Source organism: Dermacentor albipictus, chromosome 2 (genome assembly GCF_038994185.2).
Source record: "Dermacentor albipictus isolate Rhodes 1998 colony chromosome 2, USDA_Dalb.pri_finalv2, whole genome shotgun sequence".
Taxonomy (NCBI): Eukaryota; Metazoa; Arthropoda; class Arachnida; order Ixodida; family Ixodidae; genus Dermacentor; species Dermacentor albipictus.
Window position 1 is genome coordinate 22,076,900 of NC_091822.1, and position 11,645 is coordinate 22,088,544.

Sequence of the window (11,645 nt, forward strand, 5' to 3'; positions counted from 1 at the left end):
AGTAAATTTCTTGTTGCATTGAAATAGCTCGCGTGTCTCTATTTTGTCAGAGAGCCAGGTTTCCGTTAGTACAACAATATCAGCTCCCGTATCGTTAATTAAATTGTTCAAACTATCTCTTTTAGGAAAAACGCTCCGAATATTAGTAAAGATTACGGATGCTGTTGCCGATGGGCCTCCACCCCTCGTGTGAGCCTATTTATTTCCCGCATAGACACGTCCAGAACGCGTTGCTCCTGGGGATATGGCCACAGCATTGCTCGTTTGTCTGCCAGTGTTCACTTCAATAACGGAATTTTCGTCGGCATTGAACATGTAGCACTTTCCTTCCGAAAATAGTCTTTTATAGTTTAATTTGAAGTTAGTGTTCAAGCCTCTACCGAATTCCAAAAGTTTCTTCCGAGCGTGACATGTGGCTTCGCAAAAGTCTTCGCTTACGCTGATACCAGTTCCCGCGAAAGACGACCGTTTGGAGAACACGAGCTCTTTTGTCTTGAATGTGATAAACTTCACCACTAGAGGCCTATTTTTGCCGCTGGCAAATTTCCCGATTCGATGTGAACGCTTTATACTATCAAGTGGTAAACGTATATCCAGTTTGTCTGAGGCGATAGAGATAATTGTTTCTTCGCACTGACGCGCATTCTCAGACGGGCCATCGGGTATCCCGAAGAATATAAGATTTTCTCGTCGTGACCTGTCTTCGGCATCGTCAAGTCGCCCACGAAGCGTGGCGGTTTCTCGCTGCACGCGTTTTATATTTTGACATGTGTCACTCATTTCTTGCTGCAACGTCTCAAAGCCAATAGTGTGACATTCTAGAGCTTGTAGGCGTTCATTCATATCGGTGATGCTAAGTGTGATGGACTGCTGTGAAAGTTTAAGCTCTTCTATCGCCTGTGACATACTGCTTTGGTTTGTTTCAATGCGAATACAACGCGCGTTTGCTTCTTTTACAGTTTTAAGCAATTCGGCCATAACGTTATCATCGGGACCAGGGTTTTGCTCTATGTCGCCACTCAACAACAACAGTAACTTGCAAAAAGAACCACACACTGCTTCTGGGCATGGAAGCACAATTATAAAGCGGTCTTCAGACCTGAAACATTTAGTAGGCAGCATAGAAAAATGACCGTCCTGCACAAATAGGAAGATACGGTATGAGACTGTCATCCTGCTTGTACTTCCATGCCCACTGGTGACGACACGGGAGATGTCCGCTTTTATGCTTGGCGATATCTGGGTTGACGTCACTCTGCCTAGGTGGCGGTGCTGGCAGTGTCCGGGAAGGGCGTCAGGCGCGCTCCAAGTGTGAAAGCCAAGATGCTCACGGATAGGTGGGTGCGATTGCACCCCGTTCAAGCCTGGAAACTGTGTTCGTCGAAGAAATGCTGCTGAAGTCAACGTCGGGGGCTGCAGGATTCCTACCGCATTCGGTGAGCATCGCCGGAAACTGCACAAATAGGAAGATACGGTATGAGACTGTCATCCTGCTTGTACTTCCATGCCCACTGGTGACGACACGGGAGATGTCCGCTTTTATGCTTGGCGATATCTGGGTTGACGTCACTCTGCCTAGGTGGCGGTGCTGGCAGTGTCCGGGAAGGGCGTCAGGCGCGCTCCAAGTGTGAAAGCCAAGATACTCACGGATAGGTGGGTGCGATTGCACCCCGTTCAAGCCTGGAAACTGTGTTCGTCGAAGAAATGCTGCTGAAATCAACGTCGGGGGCTGCAGGATTCCTACCGCATTCGGTGAGCATCGCCAGAAACTGCACAAATAGGAAGATACGGTATGAGACTGTCATCCTGCTTGTACTTCCATGCCCACTTGGTCGCCCTGCTGTTCGCAAGCTGCGTGCCGAGCAACGTTTGCGAGAACGAGCTCAACAGCCAGGCGAAACATTCACCAGCTATATCGAAGATGTCCTGGACCTATGCAGGAAAGTCGATTCGACCATGGCGGAGTCTGACCGAATCCGAAACATACTGAAGGGCATAGAGGACGACGCCTTTAACATGTTGCTGGCCAAAAGTCCACGCTCTGTGGCTGAAATTGTCACACTGTGTCAGAGCTATGAAGAACTCCGCAGGCAGCGGTCACTGACCCGTAGATCTCTACCGCGTGACGGACACCTCGCTGGTTTGGCTGCCATGTCCAACCAGGCAGCGTTGCTCGCAGAAATGAAGGCGTTCGTCCGCGAGGAAGTTGTCCGGCAACTCTCGTTGATGGATTTTGCACAGCCGCAGTCGGTACACGCGCCTACGCCAAGTTTTGCGCCTCCGCTTCGCCGTGTCATAGCGCAAGAACTGCACGAGGTCTTGCCTGAGCACCACCAGCGTGTTCCTGCGGCTGCGCCTCACAGCTACGCCGAAGTCATGGCCAGGCCCCAACAGATTCCGACAGCTGTGCCACTCAGCTACGCGGAAGTCGTCACCCAGCCTCAACAACTCCCTCAGCGGGGACCTCTCACGTACGCCGAAGTCCTCGCTATGCCCCGACAACAGCCTGCTATGCAATCGATTCACCAGCCGCCACGTCCAACGCGTCCTTCCACATGGATGGGACCTGCCGCAACGACTCGGTGGCGTACAGAGGACAATCGACCGATATGTTTTGCGTGCGGCTACGCAGGCCACGTCGCACGCTACTGTAGTCGCGTGCAGTCGCCTAGCGCTACACCGTATGGGCCAAGTTCTATGGTGAGTTCTCCGCGCCCTTATTACGACGACGAACCTCGGGCTGCGTCACCACCATTCCGCCGGTCCGCCAACATCCGCCGCTCAACTTCTCCACGCCGACGCTCCCCATCACCGATGCGGCCTCGGCCCGAAGCTCAGGATGAGGAAAACTAATCGTCGCAGTCCATGAGGCAAGGACTGCGACCCCATCGAAACGCGGAAGTCCTCAACGTAGCCCGACCAATGTGATAGACGTGTTAGTTGACGGTGTGCGCACATATGCCCTCGTGGATACCGGAGCTGCTGTATCAGTTATGGACGCAAAGCTTTGTCGCTTCCTTCGAAAGGTTACGACGCCCATTGCTGGACTCGCCCTCCGAACAGCAGGCGTACAGCGTATTCACCCGATTGCGGCGTGCACCGCTCGTGTTCTCATCGAGGACGTTGTATACGCCGTCGAATTTATTGTGATTTCCTCGAGCTCCCACGAAGTTATTCTGGGGTGGGACTTTCTCGCCCGCCACGATGCCGTCATTCATTGCGCACGGGCCGAACTAGAACTGTCGCCGATCTCAGATATGACGCTTGCCGATAATGCTTCTTTTGCAAACAAACTACTCGTCAGGCACGACACAAATGTTCCTGCCATCTCGTCAGTGACTGTGTCAATGCAGTGCAGCAGCCTCTCTGACGCCATCGCACTACTTTCTCCGTTGGGCCACTTTTATACCCGAAAAGGTCTGCTGCTGCCTTTTGCGACTGTGAACGCCATATAGGGCTCCACAGCTATTTTTGTCTGTAACCCCTTCCCATACCCTGTGATTCTGCTTCAAGGTGAATGTCTTGGCCATGTGGAAGTGATCGACGCCGTACAAATTACGGATGTTCCCGAAGACACGTCCAGCGCCAGTTACAACACGCTCGGTTCTCTCTCTACGTCGGACCCTTTGCCCACAGGTGTGTTCGATTCATCTATTGCCGATGGCCTCACCCCACCTCAGCGTTCACAGCTTCTGCGCATCTTAGAAGAATTTCGGTCTTCTTTTGATGTCGGGCAACCTTCCCTTGGCTGGGCGTCTGCTGTCACGCACCATATTGACACTGGCTCCCAACCGCCATTGCGGCAACGACCACACCGCGTCTCTGCCTCAGAACGTCGTGTGATTAATGAGCAAGTGGACGATATGCTTCGCCGCGACGTGATCCGACCCTCGAACAGTCCATGGGCATCTCCTGTCGTCCTTGTTACGAAAAAAGACGGCTCGGTACGGTTCTGTGTAGACTATCGGCGCCTGAACAAGATCACTCGCAAAGATGTATACCCGCTGCCGCGAATCGATGACGCCATCGATAGCCTACACGGAGCAGAATTCTTTTCATCTCTAGATTTACGCTCCGGCTATTGGCAAGTACCCATGGCTGACGTCGATAGGCCGAAGACAGCCCTTGTTACACCCGACGGCTTATACGAATTTAACGTCATGCCGTTCGGACTTTGTAATGCGCCAGCAACCTTTGAACGCATGATGGACACAGTTCTCCGCGGTTTGAAGTGGCACGCGTGCTTATGTTATCTCGACGACGTTGTTGTTTTTGCCTCTGACTTCACCACGCACCTTCAACGCCTACGGCGTGTTTTGACGTGCTTAGCAAACGCTGGCCTCCAACTGAACCTAAAGAAGTGCCGATTTGCAGCGCGGCAGCTCACGATACTAGGTTACGTCGTCGCGAAGGATGGAATCCTCCCCGATCCAGACAAACTTCGTGCCGTAGCTGAATTTCCTAAACCGACGTCCGTCAAAGAACTGCGCAGTTTTGTAGGTTTGTGTTCCTACTTCAGGCGCTTCATTCGCAATTTCGACGCCGTCATATCGCCCCTGACGAAGCTCCTTGGCAGCAACGGACCTCTCCATTCGTGGTCGTCCGAGTGCGACGAGGCGTTCACTAAGCTCCATCGTTTGCTGATGTCTCCTCCCATTTTGCGCCACTACGACCCAACGGCACCTATTGAGGTACACTCAGATGCCAGCGGTGTTGGCCTCGGCGCTGTCCTAGCGCAGCGCAAAGAAGGGTTTCCTGAATATGTTGCGGCATATGCAAGCCGTATGCTTACTAAAGTCGAGACCAATTACACCGTCACGGAAAAAGAATGCCTGGCGATCATCTGGGCGCTTACCAAGTTCCGGCCCTATTTGTATGGTCTACAATTTGATGTCGTCACGGACCACCATGCACTATGCTGGCTGTCGTCATTGAAGGATCCCTCAGGCCGTCTCGCCCGCTGGGCGCTTCGCTTACAGGATTACGATATCCGCGTACTGTACAGGAACGGACGCCAGCACGCTGATGCTGACGCCCTCTCACGTTCTCCCTTGCCAGTCGACAATTCCTGCTGCGCAATATCCCAGCTTGACGTGTCTTCCGTCGACATTGGGACCATCGCTTCTGAGCAGCGCAAGGACCCCTGGATTGCCTCCATCATAGACTGCCTTGCTGATCCGTCATCGCAGCCAACCACTCGTGCATTGCGCCGTCAAGCTCGCAATTTCGCCATTCGAGATGACCTGCTTCACCGACGCAATTACACCTCTGACGGCCGCCAGTGGTTATTAGTTGTACCTCAAAGCCTGCGTTCTGAAATCTGCGCATCGTTCCACTCTGATCCACAGTGTTCTCACTCGGGACTTTTCAAAACCTACCAGCGCCTCCGACGACGCTACTACTGGCGGAGAGTGTACAACTACATTCAAAAGTTCGTTCGCTCATGCCCCGACTGCCAGCGCCGAAAATCTTCACCCCACCACTCGTCAGCTGGTCTGCAGCCTCTACCCTGCCCTATCCGGCCGTACAGGCGCGTTGGCATCGATTTGTATGAGCCACTTCCCCTGACGTCGTCTGGTAACCGCTGGGTCATTGTGGCAGTAGATCACCTTACACGATACGCCGAAACCGCCGCTCTCCCAGCAGCTACAGCACGCGATGTTGCATCATTCCTGCTACGCCGATTAATCCTGCGGCATGGTCCACCTCAAGAACTGCTCAGCGATCGCGGACGCGTCTTCCTGTCGGAAGTCGTTGAAGCGATTCTCAAAGAGTGCCACGTTGTTCATCGTACAACTACGGCATACCACCCTCAAACGAATGGCCTCACAGAACGCTTCAACTGTACGCTCGGCGACATACTTTCAATGTACGTTGCCTCCGACCACACGAACTGGGACGCCGTTCTGCCATTCGTCACCTACGCGTATAATACCGCTACGCAGAGCACCACTGGATTTTCACCCTATTTCTTGCTGTATGGTCGACACCCTTCGCACACCATTGACACCATTCTGCCGTACCGGCCGGATGCATCCGAGTGCGTGCCTATTTCTGCCACGGTCAGACATGCAGAAGAGTGCCGCGACCTCGCACGGGCCTTTACTTCCGCTGATCAAGAGCACCAGAGCACCAGAGCTACATACAATTCTTGATCGTCGTTCTATAGCTGACTGTGTCTTCCTAGGTTTCGCAAAAGCTTTTGAAAAAGTTTGCCACAGTTTACTTCTCTTTAAATTAAGCAAATTGAACATTGATAGAAAACTTCTCTCCTGGATGGAATAATTTCTTACCGGACGCTCACAATTCGTGTCTGCTAACACTTATAATTCCCCGTTCAGGCCAGTTCATTCTGGCGTGCCCCAAGTTTCAGTGCTCGGCCCTCTCCTGTTTCTCATTTATATTAATGACTTGCCGCAATGCGTGACCTTTAACATTCATTTATTTGCCGACGATTGCGTAGTCTTCCGAGAAATTATTGACCAAAATGATGTTACGATCCTTCAAAACGATATCAACTGTAAATCTAACTGTTGTAAAGTCTGGCTGATGGAACTCAACACAACAAAATGTAAGGTATTACGCATCTCCCGTACAACTTCTTGCCCAGTTTCCTACTTGCTCGAGAATTCCGCTCTCAAATCCGTAACATCCTATTGCTACTTAGGTGTCCACATAACTTCCTCTCTTTCTTGGTCTCTTCATATTAGCAAAATAATTAGCAACGCAAACAGCTCGTTAGGTTACCTCCGGCGCAATTTTTCTCTTTAAAACTCCTCCTTTACAAATCTTTAGTCCGAAGTAAACTCAAATATGCCTCTTCAATCAGGGACCCCAGCACTGCAATATTAACCTCTGCCCTCGAGCTTGTCTAAAATAACTCTGTCCGCTTCATTCTAGGAACTACAGTCGTACTGGCAGTATCACTTTAATGAAAGAGTCCCTACAGCTTGCGTCACTCGCCTGTCGCCGCAAGTTTTCTCGCCTATGTCTCTTCCGCAAGATATTCTACAGTCCCGCCCTAGACAACAACCTTATTCTTTCTCCATCATACATTTCCCCTCATTTCGACCATGCACAAAAAGTGGGAATAATGTCGAGCTTAACGCAAACATGTTATCAATCATTTGTACCCAGCACCTAACAGGACTTGAACCACCTCCCTGGAGTAGTAACTTCCACTGTTGACTATTCCCAGTTTCATAATGCTTTAAACACAAGTGTATTGCAATGTAACTAACCAACTATGTAATTATATTTGTTATCGGTCAATTGCTTGAATTTTCGTTGCTTCCCGCAATTATCTCATCGTTTTAGCTAACATTGTATTACCAGAAGAAAAACCTGTATAGTGTCTCTTTACCCGTATGTTCCACTCCCCTCTATAATGCCTCTGGCCCTGAGGGTAATACTAATAAATAAATAAATAAATAAATAAATAAATAAATAAATAAATAAATAAATAAATAAATAAATAAATAAATAAATAAATAAATGAGCTCTGAAGTCCAAAAACTCTTGTCCAAAATAACACTGTCCGCTTCATTCTAGGAACCACAGTCGTACTGCCAGTATCACTTTAATGAAAGAGTCCCTACAGCTTGCGTCACTCGCCTGTCGCCGCAAGTTTTCTCGCCTATGTCTCTTCCGCAAGGTATTCTACAGTCCCGCCCTACACAACAACCTTATTTTTTCTCCATCATACATCATTGAGGGGAACATGCAGTTGCATCTAGACCGAGGAATCGGTATCACAAGAGGCATCGCTCATTTCCGCAACGGCCAGGCCGAAGTACTGTTGACTAACTTCAGTGAAGAATACCGGCACATTAACAAAGGAACGGCGATTGCTTTCTTTGACAAAATATCCGACGTACGGGACTTCTTCGTCCTGTCCGACCCATCCGCAGAAGATTCGTCTGACCAAGAGAACTCGCATATTTTCGACATCAACCCAGCCCTGCCCCGGAACAGACAAGATCAGATCCGCAGTCTGCTTCGAAGTTACAGCGAGTGTTTTTCGTCTTCGCCGAAGGTCCGACAAACGCCAATTGCCAAGCATCGCATCATAACCGACAGCACGCCCGACCTCTCCGTCAAAGCCCCTACCGTGTGTCGCCGCGAGAACGACAAGCCATCCGGGACAAAGTAAAGAAATGCTTCGCAACGACGTCATCCATCGATCAAACAGCCCATGGGCTGCACCGACGACATACTGGACCGGCTCTGCAACGCCAAGTATTTCTCATCGACGGACCCGAAGAGCGGCTACTGGCAAATTGAGGTCAGTGAAAGACATCGCGAGACGACAGCATTCATCACTCAGGATGGGCTCTTCGAGTTCAAGGTGATGCCATTTGGTCTCTGTTTCGCACCAGCGACGTTTCAGCGGGTAATGGATACAGTTCTGGCAGGCCTAAAGTGGCAAATTTGTCTGGCATATTTAGGTGACGTCGTTGTCTTCGCCTCGAACTTTCAAGAGCACCTCAAAAGACTTCGGACAGTACTAGACGTCATCAAGTCGTCTGGCCTAACCTTGAAAGCCGAGAAGTGCCACTTTGCTTATGAAGAGCTTCTGTTTCTAGGCCACACCATTAGCAAGAAGGGAAGACGCCCAGACCCGCAGAAAACAGCTGCTATTGAAAAGTTTCCACCACCGGCCGATAAGAAAGCTGTGCGCAGATTCCTCGGACTGTGCGCATATTACCGACGATTTGTGAAAAACGTTTTGAGCATCGCCGAGCCCTGACCCAACTAACGCCGGCAAACGTGCCATTTAAGTGGGAAGCGCCGCAAGCAGAATCCTTCAAAGAACTTCAGCGCCGTTTACAGTCCCCACCGATCCTCGCGCATTTTGTTGAAAACGCTGATACTGAGGTGTATACCGACGCAAGCAGTGTGGGCCTGCGCCGTCCTCGTTCAAAAAAGCGATGGGCTGGAGAAAGTCATCGCATACGCTAGCCGTTCCCTTTCCAAGGCCGAGGCCAACTATTCGACAACTGAGAACGAGTGCCTTGCCATCATCTGGGCTACGTCGAAATTCCGCCGCTACCTGTACGGACGACCGTTCAAGGTGGTAAGCGATCACCACGCGCTGCGCTGGCTTGCCAAGTTGAAGGACCCCTCTGGCCGCCTCGCTCGATGGAGTCTGCGCCTCCAGGAATTTGACGTCACCGTCGTTTACAAGTCCGGACGCAAACATTCTGACGCCGATTGCCTCTCACGAGCCCCTGTAGATGCACCGCCACCGGACGACGATGAGGAAGCCTTCCTGGGACCCATCAGCTCCAGCTCTTTTGCCCAGCAGCAACGCTCGGACCCCGACCTAAAACGCCTCATCGAGTACTTGGAAGGCAATGTTTCTTCAGCCCCTGCCTCATTGATGCGAGGACTTTCTTCCTTCTGTGTGCAGAATGATGTCCTCATGAAGAACTTCGCAGCGAACAAAACAGCCTACCTCATTGTTGCACCTGCTTGTCACCGCGAAGAAGTTCTACAGGCTTTCCACGACGAGCCAACAGCAGGACATCTCGGGTTTACTCGCGCTCTCCGCCGCATTGAAAGCAAGTATTACTGGCCCCGTCTGTCTGCCGACGTTGCACATTATGTAAAAACATGCCGAGATTGTTAGCGACGAAAGGCCCCTCCCACCCGACCAGCACGATTCCTAAACCCCATTGAACCCCCCGCATGACCCTTTCAGCAGATCGGCATGGACTTGCTTGGCCCTTTCCCAAAGTGAACGTCTGGAAATAAGTGGATCATCGTAGCGACCGACTACCTGACCCGCTACGCCGAGGCAAAAGCCCTACCGAACGGAACAGCAGCAGAAGTCGCCAAATTTTTCGTGGAGTGCATTCTTCTGCCACACGGCGCCACCGATGTACTCATCACGGACAGAGGAACAGCATTCACGGCGGAAATAACGCAAGCCATCCTGCGTTACAGCCAAATGAGCCACCGGAGGACAACTGCATACCATCCGCAGACCAACGGACTGACCGAGCGACTGAACAAAGCCATCGCCGATATGCTCGCCATGTATGTCGATGCCGAACACAACACCTGGGACTCCATCCTGTCATTCGTCGTCGTCGCCTACAACACCGCAGTGCAGGAGACCACCCAGATGACGCCTTTTAGGCTCGTCCATGGAAGGGAGGCCATGACCACGCTAGACGCCATGCTGCCCAATGTTACAGAAGAGAACGTCGACGTAGACGTCGCCGCCTACCTTTAACGCGCAGAAGGAGCTCGAGGGCTTGCCCGATTACGAATCAAAGACCAGCAGCGGACCGACACCAGACTCTACAACCTACGAAGACGCAACGCGGTATACAAGCCAGGAGACCAAGTCTGAGTTCGGACGCCCATTCGCCGCCATGGATTCAGTGAAAAGCTCTTGCGCTGCTATTTCGGCCCGTACAATGTTCTTCGTCGGCTAGGTGAACTGGAATATGGTCATCCCTGACGCCATGACTGCATCCCAGTGACGCCGCGTACGACCAGAAGTTGTTCATGTCGTCCGCCTGAAGCCCTATTATGCGCGCTAAAGGACCCTACATTTTCACAATCTGTGCTTATTTTCGCACGATTCGTTTTATTTGTTCCTACACTGTAAACACAAATGAGCCCATATGGGCGTTTTAACAGTTGATATGCCATTTTTCCCATCTAGCCTAAAATGAGTACTCCCACGAGAAGAAGTAAAATAAGCTAGAACCATTATTATACCACCGGCCCCATTTGAAGGGCCATTGCGGTTGTAAAATGGGGGTTTTCAAGGAATAACGGTGGCTTACGGGAAAGTGGGAGTGTTGAAATACACCCATATCTGAGACGAGCCAAATAGAGAAAAGAATAACTCAGCCGTGACCAACAAGGCAGGCAGCCGCAGCGACAATTTCATTATTATTTCTGCAGTCAAATTCGAAATATCCCGCGCAATGTGTGTCGGCGCTGTTTTTCTGTTCGGAGTGGCCGCGCTTTGGTGCTGCAGAGCGACGCCGAAAGTCGGAACTACGCGCGGAGGAACACAAGCCTTCGGAGCGCTCGCGCGCGCGCTTTGAAAGTTCAGCCATTTGTCAGCGGCTGCACATTCTTCTACCGTGGTGGATGTTTCGCACTGCTTTGAACCCTCAAGACTCCACGGTAAGTGACTTTGAACGATTATTACGCGTTCTATGAGTGTGCATATGTTCTAAGTGAGGAGACGCGCTGATATGACTTATTGAAGGTCTCAGTACAGCATGGCGCGACAGTTGGCCGTCTAGAACCATTTTGCGCGATCACTGTGTTTCTTCGAGCTTTGTCGTAATCGAGGTGACTTGAGTGTTTAGGGTCAAGCGAGTGTACTTAAACATTAGAATTTTACATGATGAGGGACTGTGCCGCGTCTTTAATAGGGTGGATGTGAGCATTCGACATGTTCCCCGAAGCGCAAGCCACTACCATAATAGTTATGTGCAGTGCGAGGTGAGCTAAGCTTCGCCGCCTAACCACGGCCTGAAAATGTGGCGGCTCGTTAAGGGTTTACTGCGGTGCGCGTGTGTGAATGTTTGTACAGCGATCATTTGAGCGAGAACCGGCGGCGCTTCTTTGTGCGCGGTATCTGCTAGCTGGCGCGTACGCGGCGCCAGTCCCCT

At 51.2% G+C, this 11,645-nt stretch overlaps 1 protein-coding gene across 1 annotated transcript in view; it reads left to right on the forward strand.

Moving 5' to 3' along the window:
- Positions 1-11,645, forward strand: part of LOC135897944 (cytochrome P450 3A9-like) — a 336,077-nt gene that overhangs the window by 83,198 nt on the left and 241,234 nt on the right. The window lies entirely within an intron of this gene.